At 44.2% G+C, this 12,840-nt stretch overlaps 1 protein-coding gene across 2 annotated transcripts in view; it reads left to right on the forward strand.

The window, feature by feature from the left end:
• The first annotated feature begins 6,808 nt into the window (after positions 1-6,808).
• HELZ (helicase with zinc finger) overlaps positions 6,809-12,840 on the forward strand; it is a 1,742,088-nt gene continuing 1,736,056 nt past the window's right edge. For both annotated transcript variants that reach the window (XM_086930935.1, XM_086930936.1), the window contains exon 1: positions 6,809-6,853. The gene's annotated coding sequence lies outside the window, so the exon portion shown is untranslated. The remainder of the gene's footprint in view (positions 6,854-12,840) is intronic.

Below are 12,840 nucleotides of genomic sequence, written 5' to 3' on the forward strand. Positions count from 1 at the left end.
GTGAGTTACCATAGAGTTATAATGGGAACGTAAAAGTTACAAAGTAGTAGATTAAGGACACTTCCGGATGGACTACGGTAAAACCCTTTTAAACTTGGACACTTTGAGAGTCAACACCCACGGGAGCACTAGAGTACTCGACTTACCTCACCCAGAGAAGCCGGGTGCATAGGTGTTCTTTCGTGTCGGGTTTCGTTGCTGTTTCCTATGGAGAGCTGCAAAGAAGTGCTGCAGGCGACCAGGAGAAAAGTGTCCGGGTGGATCCAAGGTTGGATCGAAGATGTGAAGAACCTGAAAGCAGAGGGGACAGAGTCTGGGCCACTAGCCAGTGACCAGAAAGGAACAAGGAAGGAACCAGGCGATGTCGAGTGTTTCAGGTGGAGAAGGTGAAGCTTGTCTCTGCAGCCACGAGGACCAGGAGGCATTGACGATGACCAGGAGCTGGATTCGAGCTGTCCCATGAAGGACCCTGTTGACTGCGGTTTTGGTACCTGGATTGGGCTCAACAAGCCTTGGCAAACGCAATCCACGCAGGAAGGGAAGATTGGCTTCAGGTCAGACCAGCAAGGTCTTGGGAGCTTCTCCTTTGCGGGGAAGCCGGAGCAAGCCCGGAGCAACCAGGCAAGCGGTGTAGTTTCAAAAGGAAGTCTTCAGAGGGCTAACTAGCCAACGGGCTAGCAACCGGGAAGACGCGTCAGGCTGAAATGCAGGAGCAGGCCCCACGCGGCACTCGTGGAGTGTGGAGGGCTGAGCGTCGGTGCAAATGCTGCTCGGGTCTGGGGCTTCTCAAACCCCAATGCACAACTTCGAGGATACCTCTGAAGCTGCACGGTTAGCAAAGAGAAGGTAGCCCAGGGTGTCCGGTCCCATGTCTCTCGTGTCCGCCACAGGTCTCAGCTTTGCTGTGGATCAGAGTCGGAGAAGTCTGGAAGTCCAGTTCCTGAGTCTCTGAGTCTTCGGGTTCCGGCGGGAGCGTCGACAAAGCAAACCGGCAAGTTACTGGTGGTGCCTGTTTGCACAGGGCCATCACTCCTTGACCACAAGGGAGATGTCTTCAGTCTTCTAGTCAGAATAGAACGTCGAAGGTCCAAGAGTTTTGTTTCAGAGTTTCAGTCCAGGATAATCTAATGTATCTAGACACAGCTCCGATCTTTATACTAAACTAAGGGGCTGGATTACCTGCTAGGTCCCTCCTATGGGTGGAACGTGAGAAGGGGGTGGTTACACCCCTTTCTCTTTGTCCAGTTTCGTGCCAGAGCTGGGGCTGGAGTGCCCCAGCAACTGGTTTGAACAGGGCTATGCATGGAGCACCTTGTGTGCCTCAGACAGTGTCTGGAAAAGCATCTTTCCATTGAACCCACCCTGCCCCAATACACTACAGGCTGTCTGGGGAGGTGCTAGCACCTCCCTCAACAGGAAACCTATTGTCCAGGCCTCCCTTGCCGGAGTTTCGTCCAGCTACAGGAGGTCAGACTCGTGTCTGTGGCAGCAGCATCCATTTTGTGATACTGAGGCTCTGTTTAACTTTAACCGGGTAAAGCAGTAACTACATGTCTTCTCCCTCTAGATAGGTGGAATGCTACCCCCGCCGCCAGAACTGGCGTGGGGGGGGGGGGTGGGGTAGTATTCCAAAGTGTTTGACACCTTACACAACATGTTTTGATAAAGCCAAACCAAAGTTAGCATTAACCGCGAGGATTATAATGCACTTAAGAGTATATGGTATGGCTATATCATAGAACAGCTATAAGGACATGGTTCCGAAAGCTGCAGAAGGGCTCAGCTCATGCTAGAGCACTCTCTCACATAAAACCAAGCACTCTGCCTAGGTATATATGTGTCTATATATCAGGGTAGATATAGGTATACTATATCTAAGCAAGGGGTGATTACACCACCTTGCCAAAGCTGAGTGATCAGCCTGTGGTGTCAGTTTGGATGGCCAGCCAGGGTTGGCATAATACATGCTGCAGCCCCTGGTAGGCCTTGGATGCACCTATGCCCTGGGTACCTATGGTACACTATACAGGGGCTCACAAAGGTGACCCAATTCCCAATTAGGTATGTACCTAAAGTACATGGTATCAATTTAGAGAGAGAACATCTGGGCTGTGGGTTTGATTGGCAGGCACACAGCCACACTAAGGTCGAAAAACCAGAGAATCACAGCAAAATGTGGGGGTGACCATAGGAAGCAGACCCTACTCTCCTACAGTGGGCACCCGCTCATTAACTAAGCATGAAGCGGGGTAGGCACCCGCTTTCCTCCTGAACAGGGGATGTCCCACACCCTGGGATTCCTTCCCAGCCCAGCGTTGCACACACCAGCTCCTCTCTGCCCCTGGGCAGTACCCCCAAAGCGATTTCCTGGTGCAGGGTGCAGGCAGGGGGTACAGGTACTGCAGCTAGGGAAATATAGAACTTCTCTTCCCCTGGCACTCCCCAGGTAGAACTCACGAGGCGCAAGTTCTCACCAGCATCCTCAGGGACCAAAGGTAGCGCTCCTCACCTCCTGGGAGTACAGTCCAGCCCAATTTAGCGCTCTTTTCTGGGGCCAGGTAGCAGAGCAGCAGGCACTACTGGGCAAGGTCAGCAGTTAGTGGGCACTCATCAGGACAGGGCGGTAGGTCCTAGAAACCATCCTCCTCTGTAACGTGGCACTCCTCCTGTTACATTAGCCTTGACTCCGGCAGTGGGGCTCTCACTAGCCCTGTGGACAGCAGAGGGATTACAGTTGGGCACAGGGTCCAGCACACAGGCCCATGTGGCGGTATCCCCTGGCAGCAGGTCCCCTCACCTTCATGTACATGCTCTGATTGAGCACATGGTGGCACCGCCCCCCTACTTATATGCCCCCCACCCCACCTACTAGACAGTGCCAGAAGCTTCTAGAAGCTTCTGGGGAAACTGGTTCTAACTGGCTCAGGGGGAGGAGTAGAGCACCCTGGGTGCCAGGCTTCCCTCCAAAAGCGGTGCTGGAAAACAACAACTAGACTGCTAATCCACCACAGTCAGGTGGCACCACACACAGCCATGGCATCCATTTTAAAAGCGACATTTCCCCAGGGTGCATTCTTATGATGGGGGAATTATAGGTGCGTACACCATTGCATCACATTTAACATGGCATCGCACACCACACATGGCCTATGCATTTCTCTACCATGGGGGAAGACATCCTCAAATAGGGGGGTGAAAAGCGAAACATTTCGGGGAAAGGACCAAGTCCAACAGTTCCCAACTACAAATTCCTTTAGATTAACTTTATTATTTCAACACTTGTTACGCAGTAGCATTTAACATTAAGGTCCTGAGGAAGGCCACATTACCTTTGGGGTCATATTGGCGGAAACATGTAGACCTGTTTTTGGACAAATGCAGTTATTATTTTCAAACTGCAAATGCACTGGTTTTAATCCTAACCCCAAGAGTTAACTATTAAACTTCCTTTTTTCTCTTGGTAGTTAGTTTTACTATACACTTCACCTTTTTGCACTGTGCCCATCACTCTAGTACCATTATACTTTACATCTGCTGGATTTTAGTAGATCCTATACAAGAGTGGTATCTGAAAACATCCCTTAGCTCCTCCCATATAGTGAGAGGGGTTGTAGCCCTTGGCTACACTAGGTGTTGTAGCTAAGAGGAGAAATCCCAGATGATGAAGCATGCCACCTTGGTGGGTGATGGGATTCCGTCCTTATTTAAGGATTCTCACTAGGCACAATTAAGAGTCCTTTGCTTGTGTTCTAATTTCTCAGTGCTTTCTTAACCCTGTTAGATCCGCGGATAACCAGGTGTTTTTCAATAGATTTTATTGGACCCAGGAACAGCTTGCTGCAAATTTTAAGATTTGCCATGGTCATAGTTGATGTTTACTCAAAAGGATTGAAAGTTTTGTTTTTGACTCAATTAACCACTGCAAGGGCTGTTAAGAGTTCCCTGATTTTTGCTAGGGAAGTTTTTCATGTCTGTTGGGTTATAGACAATGGTCCCCTATTGACCTCTGAAGAGATAAATGAATTTTTATCAATGAATGGTGTTCAACAGGCGCGCAACGGCCATTGGGCTGAAAGGGCTTTAGCCCTCCCCCTCCCGCTATCCCGCCCCCCGCCCCCCATCGTCATGCGGGTCAGACCGTGCTGAGACAGCTTCCAGAGCACACACAAAGATGCATGCGAGTACTTCACAGGTCTTTAAAAGACCATTTACTTGCTAACGAGGCTTTGTTGTTTTTTCACCCCTCTTAGAGCCTCATCATCTCCACTCTGATGATCGCTGGAAGAAGTAGCCCCTCCCCCCGAAATTTTTTGTATCCCCTGCAAAACGTGTCTCTAGCTGCTCCTCTGGTGTTCAACAATGCAAAATTATAGTTTATAACATCCAGTTGAATGGGATGGTAGAAAGAGCCAGCCGTCTCATCAAAGGGATGATAGAAATGGCTGTAAAGAGACGATTTAATGTGGAAAGGACTATTCGTGAAGCTTTGTGTGTGAATATTGGCATCACGCCTTTTTATATGATGAGAGTAGGAAAATGTCAAACCAATGCCTCTCTGGTTGAAGCAGCAAAATGCTGGAACTGTAATCTGTTCAACATCAAAGATTATAGATTAGTAACTAAAGGAGATTGAACAAAGATGAAACCGGGATGAGTTAGTGGAGGTCTCTCGAAGTTTAAGGGTTCTTATAAAGTTAAGGCTATAAGGGGAAGTCACGTCAAGTTGCAGAATGGCATGAGATGGAATAGAAGTGAAGAAGCTGTTAGCCAACGAGGTGGTTCATGTCTGAAAGAATAAGCAGGGCTGGAAGAAGATGAAAGATGAAGTAGTGCTTTGCCAATGACCGATGCTGAAAGGGGGTTTGGTCAAGAGTGGGTATGAACGTGAGTTCTCTAAAGGGTCAAGTGATGGCAAAGGTGTTCCTTTTGGGACAGATTATGGGCGACAGGGAAGAACAGAATATCTTGTTGCAAAAATCAGGGGGATACTGATCAGATTTACTGACTGTGTGGTGATGTAACCTTGATATTGTTGTGTCTTGTATCTAGTTTTTGCCTATCCCATCTCATATACAAATCGCAATTAATTGTATGATGTGTAACACTCGTTCTAATGTGTTTTTGTATAATTTATTTTATCTTTATTGTTTTAAACTTGTGGTAATATCCTTCTTCTCTTTCTGTGTTAGAGTCTTAACATGTCATTGTAGAGTGTTACCCATGTAATGGAGAATGTGTTGTGAGCGGTGTTCTAAATCAGAGAAGCGGTTGGAGCTTATCTGATTTAGACGCTTTGCTCTGTGCTCCAGTGGGTCCTTGGATTTCACTTAAAATAAATCCCCTTTAAAACTACTCTTGCCTCCTCCGCTCTTTACAATGGCGACGAGGACATTTTTAAATTAAACAGACCCACTGTGATGCTAAGCGTCTCCTAGTCCATTACCTGAGGACTCATGTGTGGTAATATCCTTCTTCTCTTTCTGTGTTAGAGTTTTAACATGTCATTGTAGAGTGTTACTCATGTAATGGAGAATGTGTTGTGAGCGGTGTTCTAAATCAGAGAAGCGGTTGGAGCTTATCTGATTTAGACGCTTTGCTCTGTGCTCCAGGGGGTCCTTGGATTTCACTTAAAATAAATCCCCTTTAAAACTACTCTTGCCTCCTACGCTCTTTACAACACTGTATTTATTCTTTCGATTTTATGGAAAGGGGAGAAGTGTTATGGTCCATAGCTTCTGGAATGTTAGATCGCCTACATTATAAAGAGATGTTAACAGTAAGGTTCTGATTGCTCAGATAATACAGAGGATTGTACACAAACTCGTATGCACATACCAACTTCAAGGCATTCCAGAATCTCTAAATATAACCAAATTATCGGCATTTGAGAAGGGTGACAACCATGCTTACAGTAGTCTGCCCAGCAGGGCACTGAAATGTGCCGTTGTAGTCCACCTTCTATGTCGGTGAGTGCTGTCATTCTAGCATTTCCGTGTCCCGACTGGGTTCCAGCTTGCAGTCCTGCTTCTATGTCTATGACGACTTATCACGATGTTTTGGTTTTGAAAGTCTGTTAGCTAACCATCTCTATTTGCTGGTCCTTTTAATTTGAACTGCAATTCATTCTTCAATTTGTTGGTTTAGATACATCGGACAGCATTACTATTTTGGATAGTCACACCTAGAAATATGACAGTCATTAAAAAGAAGCTAAAAATCACGAGAAGCAGCCCTAAAACCACAGTAACTTGTACGGCAAGCTGTAATTTATTTTTTGGATCAGTTCGCTGTTAGTTTTCGATCAGGCAAGCTGCATTCGTGTTTTCTTTAAAGTATTGACAGTGCACTACTCCAGAGTACCTGTTTACTACTTAGAAGTGCCGATACTGCCCCATTAAATGTATTGCACGAGTGTTAACAAATGCAGGTACTCTACCTTTCAAATTAAAGAAGTGCAGCTGGTACTCGGTACTTCACAGTATCTGATGATTTAAAGCACTGGGTATTGATTGAAGACGTATTTTCAGGTCGTCGTAGTTAGTTAATGTTTAACGGGAGAAATGTATCTGTGGTTTGTTCACGATACTGGTAGTAGTCGTTTTTACGGAATTATCTGATCATGTTCCTTCCCTGTACACTGTGACATGTTACGCATGTACAGGGGCGGTATTTAGTAAACACGGCGGTGTGTGTGAAATTTCAGATCTCTGCGCAGTCTATTGCACGGCAGCCCGGCTCCGTTGAGCTCCCTCTGTGGCTACTGCCGCTGCTCTAGCTCAACTTAAAGGCTCTTCCCACAATGCTTTGCGGACGTTGACAAGTGGATCCAAGATGGCGTAGAAAGTAATGACAGGTAAGCCTTGACTTGCTCTGCTCCTTTCCTGTGTCCTGGGCTCAGTTTGCTGCGCAAGACCGGGGCTTCTGGGGCGATGAGGGTTAGGACAAACGGTCCAGCTGGAAAGCGAGGTCTGACACAGGGACTCCCCAGTCCACCGCCTATGGGCGGGGGAGTGGGAGGCCTAGACGGCTAGTCCCAGGCCCCGTTCGGGCTGACGTGCAGCAGGGCGGGGGGCTGTTTACATGCACAGTTGCCGGCATGCGCGGGAGGAGCAACCCGGGTCTCTTTATCAAGGCTAGGTAGGACATCAGTTGTTTCACAACCCCACTTAAAAAATAGAATCAATCTAAATGTGCACCTCCCCCGGATAATACTCAACTGGGCAGACCCTCCTCCCCCACACTTTGGAGATAATTGTTAGTAAAACCCACACATTGAATAATGGTATCCCAAGTTTGTGGAAACACCCTCTCTTTATGCCCACTGCTGATGGGACCGCGTTTTTATACCTTTGGTGTATGTCTACCAAGAGTTTGTATACTTACTCCTCCCCATCGTTAAATTGCAGCCCCGTGACCGTTATCCCGCCCCTAGAAGACATCGGTCCGCGATCACGTACTTAACACGCAGCTTTAAGGAGAGAAACCCACTCCCCTTCCAATTCCTTCTCATCACGTGAACGGCGTCAACAATAATATTTTGTGCACCCTTTAAGTTCTAATCTATATGGCCCATACTGTCTTTAATTCTATCCTATTCCACCCCTTACGAATCAAAAAAGAGCTTGCTGTTCCTCGCGATATAAAACTATCTCGTCACTTCTGTTAGAAGCTAAATTCCCCAGGAAATGGTGATAACATTTACTACATAATCTTTGTGTTTAATTGTGCAATCATCTGTGGATTGTATATACTCCTCTTCCCATAAAGTAAATTACATTGTCATATCTCCTAAACATCAGTTCCTGATTTCTCTCACCCCCACCCTATGCTTCTCCCTCAGGTTGGATGAGATGTTTTCAGAAGCATTATGGCGCTGTAAAAGGATTTTTATTCTTAGTAGCAGCCCTGACTTGTATGGCAGCTACAAGCAAGGGTGCAACGTGTGCACTGTTAACAAGTGTTCACTCCTACTGTTCCTTGTGTGTGCTTATTCCTCAAAAGCTGCGAAGAATGCCCCGCGCGGTTATGTACTGTCTTTGTTTACTCTTGAAATGTGTCAACATCTTTAAGTCAGAATCGCGTTTGGAATCATCATTTCTCTGCAAAGGCAAGGAACGATTCTTTTTACTTGGCAGGAATCTTTTCAGCTTTCGTGCATGGCTTAAATTCTGACTCCAGAAACGCGCTGGCGCGAGTTTACGAAGTCCCCCATTTTAGCACCCCACTTTTTTCTGTGCATCATTTAGTTCCTCGCTCAGCAACGTTACAAATATGATTTTATCCTGAAAACTGGCACATGTATTGTTAATGCCTGTTCTTTTGACACCGTCTAGTTTAATTATTTTTCACAATTAATTTTCAATGTATTTTAATCACTATGGCAGAAAAAAACATTGTTACTTTTATCTGTTAAAAAATAATGTTCAGTTTTACTGCAGTATATTTGTTTTCAACGTTGTGGTAGAAAATGTACACTTTATATATAGTTTTAATGAAAGAATGTGCACTTTTTAAAATATGTTTTCTCAGACCATGCTTCTAAATTTCATATTGTTGGGATTTTGTATTTTAAATATTGCTTCTCTCATCAGGTGAGTACCTTATGTATGTGTTATTTCTGTAGCAAGAACCTTGCCAACAGGCAGTGGAATGCTGAACAGGTCAAAGGCAAGCATAATGATAACGAATGATAGCAGAGCTAGTTTGTGGACTGCTAGTGCACTGTGAGGTAGTTTTTAGAATGAGGTGTGTCTTCACTCTTACCTAAACTGGAGCAGCGTTGGAGTGGCCTTGATCGTTTCATGGATGTTGTTCCAGATCCTGGGTGTAAATGGATGTAAAAGAACCACTGCCTTTTGTGTGTTTTTTTTGTGGTTGGGGATATCAGACAGCACAATGGTCTGTTTGCAAAAGCCAGATAGTCATATTGTGGACTTAGGAAGAGGGCTTGCAGCCTGCCCATTGCTTACCATTTATTGGCTTTACCGCCCCTTTCATTTTCTTGCTTCTTATTAAGTGGCTTATCCTATCCATTTTGTCAGTCCCTTCCATAGAGCATTGCCATCTTACTTGGATCCTTCCATTGCTCACTTTTAGTAAACTACCTTTCTTTTCTTTTCTTAAGAATGTAACAAAACTGCATGTTTTCCAGCTGCTTACCTAGTGTGATTCGCTTTCCCCGCTGCTCTCTCTAGCCTGTGTGATTCTCTCCTGCTTCCTCTGTGATGTGCTTGTCTCACTGTTTTGCTTTCTCACGTGTGTGTCTCTCTCTCTCTCTCTCGTCTCTCCGTCATGCTCCGTTGCACTCTTGCCCTGTTGCACTCCTTTCCCTTTGGCTTTTCGAAATCCCTATCTTTCTAAGACCTCAACCATCTACTCCAGGAAGCGTCTCTTACCCATACACCTCCCTTTCCCTATTTTGCTTCCTCACTGACACATATTACAAAGAAACCCAGATAAACCCCCACTTTCGGGCAGTTTTTTTTTCTTTTTATTTACTGATATACATTTGATTTGTAAATAAAAAGAAAAAAAAGCACCTTTGTCATTTTGTAGGTGCACACATGCATGGTGCACATGCTGACAAAATGGAGCAGGCTGCTGCATCATAGACGTTTAAAAAAACAAAAAAAACCCAAATATATATATATATTTTTGGAAAACAAAGGAGGCGGCACAATCAGGATATCTTTGTTAAGCCTTATTTATTTCAAGACTTTCACCCCACCAACGCGTTTCAGCCTCACACGGCCTTGCTCACGGTTGGTTAGTCCCTCTACAGTGTTTCTATTTATACTGGCCCATAGCTAGCCATTTATGAGGCATTATGGGATATGTAGTTTCTGTTACATTTCAGTGAAAAATTAAAATTTTGAAAGAAAAGAAAGACTTGGCATGCTTATAATTTCAACATGTTGTAAGTAACATAATTGGCTTGTTATAATTCTGGGTCTAGTACCCTAGTCTTTTCATAATGTTCACGGTTACATGTTAGAAAATATAGGGTGTAGTACCCTATTTTCTTCTGAGGTTTTCAATCCAGGTGAATATGCAGGTCTTCCCCAAAGTTCATCCCTTTTGGGTGTTTGGTGCGGAGTCTGATGATCATCCGCGACTCCATTTGTCGTAGTCTGCGGACCATATCTCCTCCTCGTTCCATTTTGTCCAAAACTTTTACACCAAAAAAATGCATTTACCTCCAATCTCCATTTTGGCATGTGCTCATATGTTTGGCGGTGGCATATTGCATGTTGGAGTTTTTTACTGCCCTTATATGCTCCAAGATTCTTTTCTTCAACATGCAGGTTGTGCTCCCCACGTACTTCATTCCACACTTGCATTGGATTATATACACAACATTTTTGGAACTGCATGAAATTTGTTGTTCTATTTTCAAGGACTTGCCATTTGGTTCCTCAATCATTTTCATGTGTTTGCCAATTTTGCAAGCCTTGCAAGAATTGCAGGGTTGAAATCCATTGCGTTGTGTGCTTAGCCAATTCAGTTTTGGTTTCTCTTGGAAGTGACTTTTTACTAGCAAGTCTTTCAATGAAGTGTTCTTTTTATATGTTATTAGAGGAGCATTTCCAATGGTGGTTCCAATGTCAGGATCTTTTGTTAGAACATGCCAATATTTTTTCATTATTCGGGCAATGTTTGAGCTCTCCTTGCTGTAGGTCATTATTAATCTCGGAGGAGCATTGGTTTCAGTTTTTTTCGGTTGTTCCATCAATGTCTGGGTTCGTGTTTTTTGATCAATTTTTCGTTTGCATTTGGTTAACACTCTTTCCTCGTAGTCTCTCGCTCTAAATCGACATTTACTTTCTTCAATGACTTTCTCTGCTTCTTCTGGTAGGGAACAATTTCTCTTGAGTCTTGTAAATTCACCATACGGTATACTCCGTAAGAGGGGTGTCGGATGAAAACTTGTACCATGGAGTACACTGTTTGTGGCTGTCTTTTTTCGGAAAAGGGTAGATTCCAATTTTCCGTTGTGTACATATATTTTGGTGTCCAAAAAATCGATTTCTTTCACACTGGTGTTGCATGTGAATTGCAGTCCAACTTCGTTCTTGTTCAATTTATCGAAATACAGTTTAAATTGTTCATCCGTGCCATGCCAAATAATGAATAGGTCGTCAATGTAACGGACCCATAACATTATTCGTTCCAGATCTTCTTGGTTATCTTCATTCCAGGCAACAGTTTTTTCCCACCACCCCATCGTGATGTTCGCATAGTTAGGTGATAGAGAAATGCCCATGGCAGTCCCACAGATTTGTTTGTAAAGTTGTTTGTTGAACAAAAATACATTGTTTTTTAAGCAGAGATCAATCATTTGCATCAACATATGTGAGTGGTCTAGATATGTGATGTTTCGTTGTTTCAAGTAGTATTCGCAGGCCTGCATTCCGATTTCATGGCGGATCGACGTGTAGAGTGAGACTACATCAATAGTTACTAGTAGGAAGTCAGGGTTCCAGGTTACATCCATTAAGGTTCTCAAAAAATCTCCAGTGTCCTTTATGTAGGATGGAAGGCTCTGGGCAATAGGGGCTAGAAATTTGTCTGCATAGTTTGAGATGTTTTCATACAATGACCCACATGATGAAACTATTGGCCTTCCTGGTGGTTGATTAAGGGTTTTATGAATTTTCGGGAGAAAATATATGCATGGTATTATCGGATGGTCAATCGTTAGATATTTTCTCTCTTCATCATCTATCAGACCCTTCTTATGCCAAGTTTCCAAATGTTCATGTAGTTCCTTTTTCATGTTGGTGAAAGGATTCATTGTCAACTTTTGGTAGTTGTTCGTTTGATTTAATTGTCTCATAGCCTCCAATGTATAGTCAATTGTGTTTAGGAGGACAATATTGCCCCCCTTGTCCGCTGGTTTTATAGTGATTTTGTCGTTATCCATTAACGTTTTGATGGCTGTGCGTTCTACTTTTGTTAGATTTTCGCGTGTCTTGTTTCTGACTTTGGTGAGATTGTCAAGTTCTTTTATTATTGCTTCTGAGAACAAATCAATTTTGTTGCCTGGTGACAAGATGGGGTAATATCTCGATTTTCTTTTCAAGCCAGTGGCTGGTCTGGCATCCGTTGGAATATTTAACTCCTCTAAGAGTTCAGTTTCTGAGATGGAGGCTCCATCCAGGTCAAACAATGTCTCGAAGCTGTTTTTCATGTCAGGAATATCTGCAATCGTTTCAAAATGAACTGTGTCCGTGTTCTCATTTACATTGGTAACAGGTTCCGTTTGGTTATTGACATGTACTTTTGCAAGTTTCAACTTTCTGATATATTTATAGAAATCTATACGAGTCTCCGTGTAGTCGAAATGAGCCTCAGGACAGAAAGATAAGCCTTTGTTTAAGACACGCTGTTCTGTTTCAGTTAATTGGTGGTCTGAAAGGTTCACTATTAAGTTGGCCTCGGATTGCGATTGCGTAGTGGGTACTGGCGTTTTTCTTCGTTTTGCCCTGCGGGTTTTTCTGGCACTGATGTGGGGGTTGCTTGATTTTGCTGCCCCCTGCCTCTTCCTCTGTGCCTTTGGTTGGGGTATGGTCGTCTCCCCCTTCCTCTTCCCCTTCCTCCGCCTCTCGCAATGTTTTTCTCCAGATTGACCAATTCGACCTCCTCTAAAACTGACCAGTTTTTTGACTGGTGGGTGCTTCGTGTTGAGCCATCATCACTTATGCTGGATTCACTTGCACTGGATGTCATTTTCTGCAAGGGATAGTTCTTTTTGAGATTCTCATATTTTCGAGCAAACGTTAAGATTCTGCCTTGGATGTAATCCTGTTCATCCCGTTGAAACTTACGCTCTTTGCTCAA

The sequence above is a fragment of the Lissotriton vulgaris genome, chromosome 7 (genome assembly GCF_964263255.1).
Source record: "Lissotriton vulgaris chromosome 7, aLisVul1.2, whole genome shotgun sequence".
NCBI lineage: Eukaryota > Metazoa > Chordata > Amphibia > Caudata > Salamandridae > Lissotriton > Lissotriton vulgaris.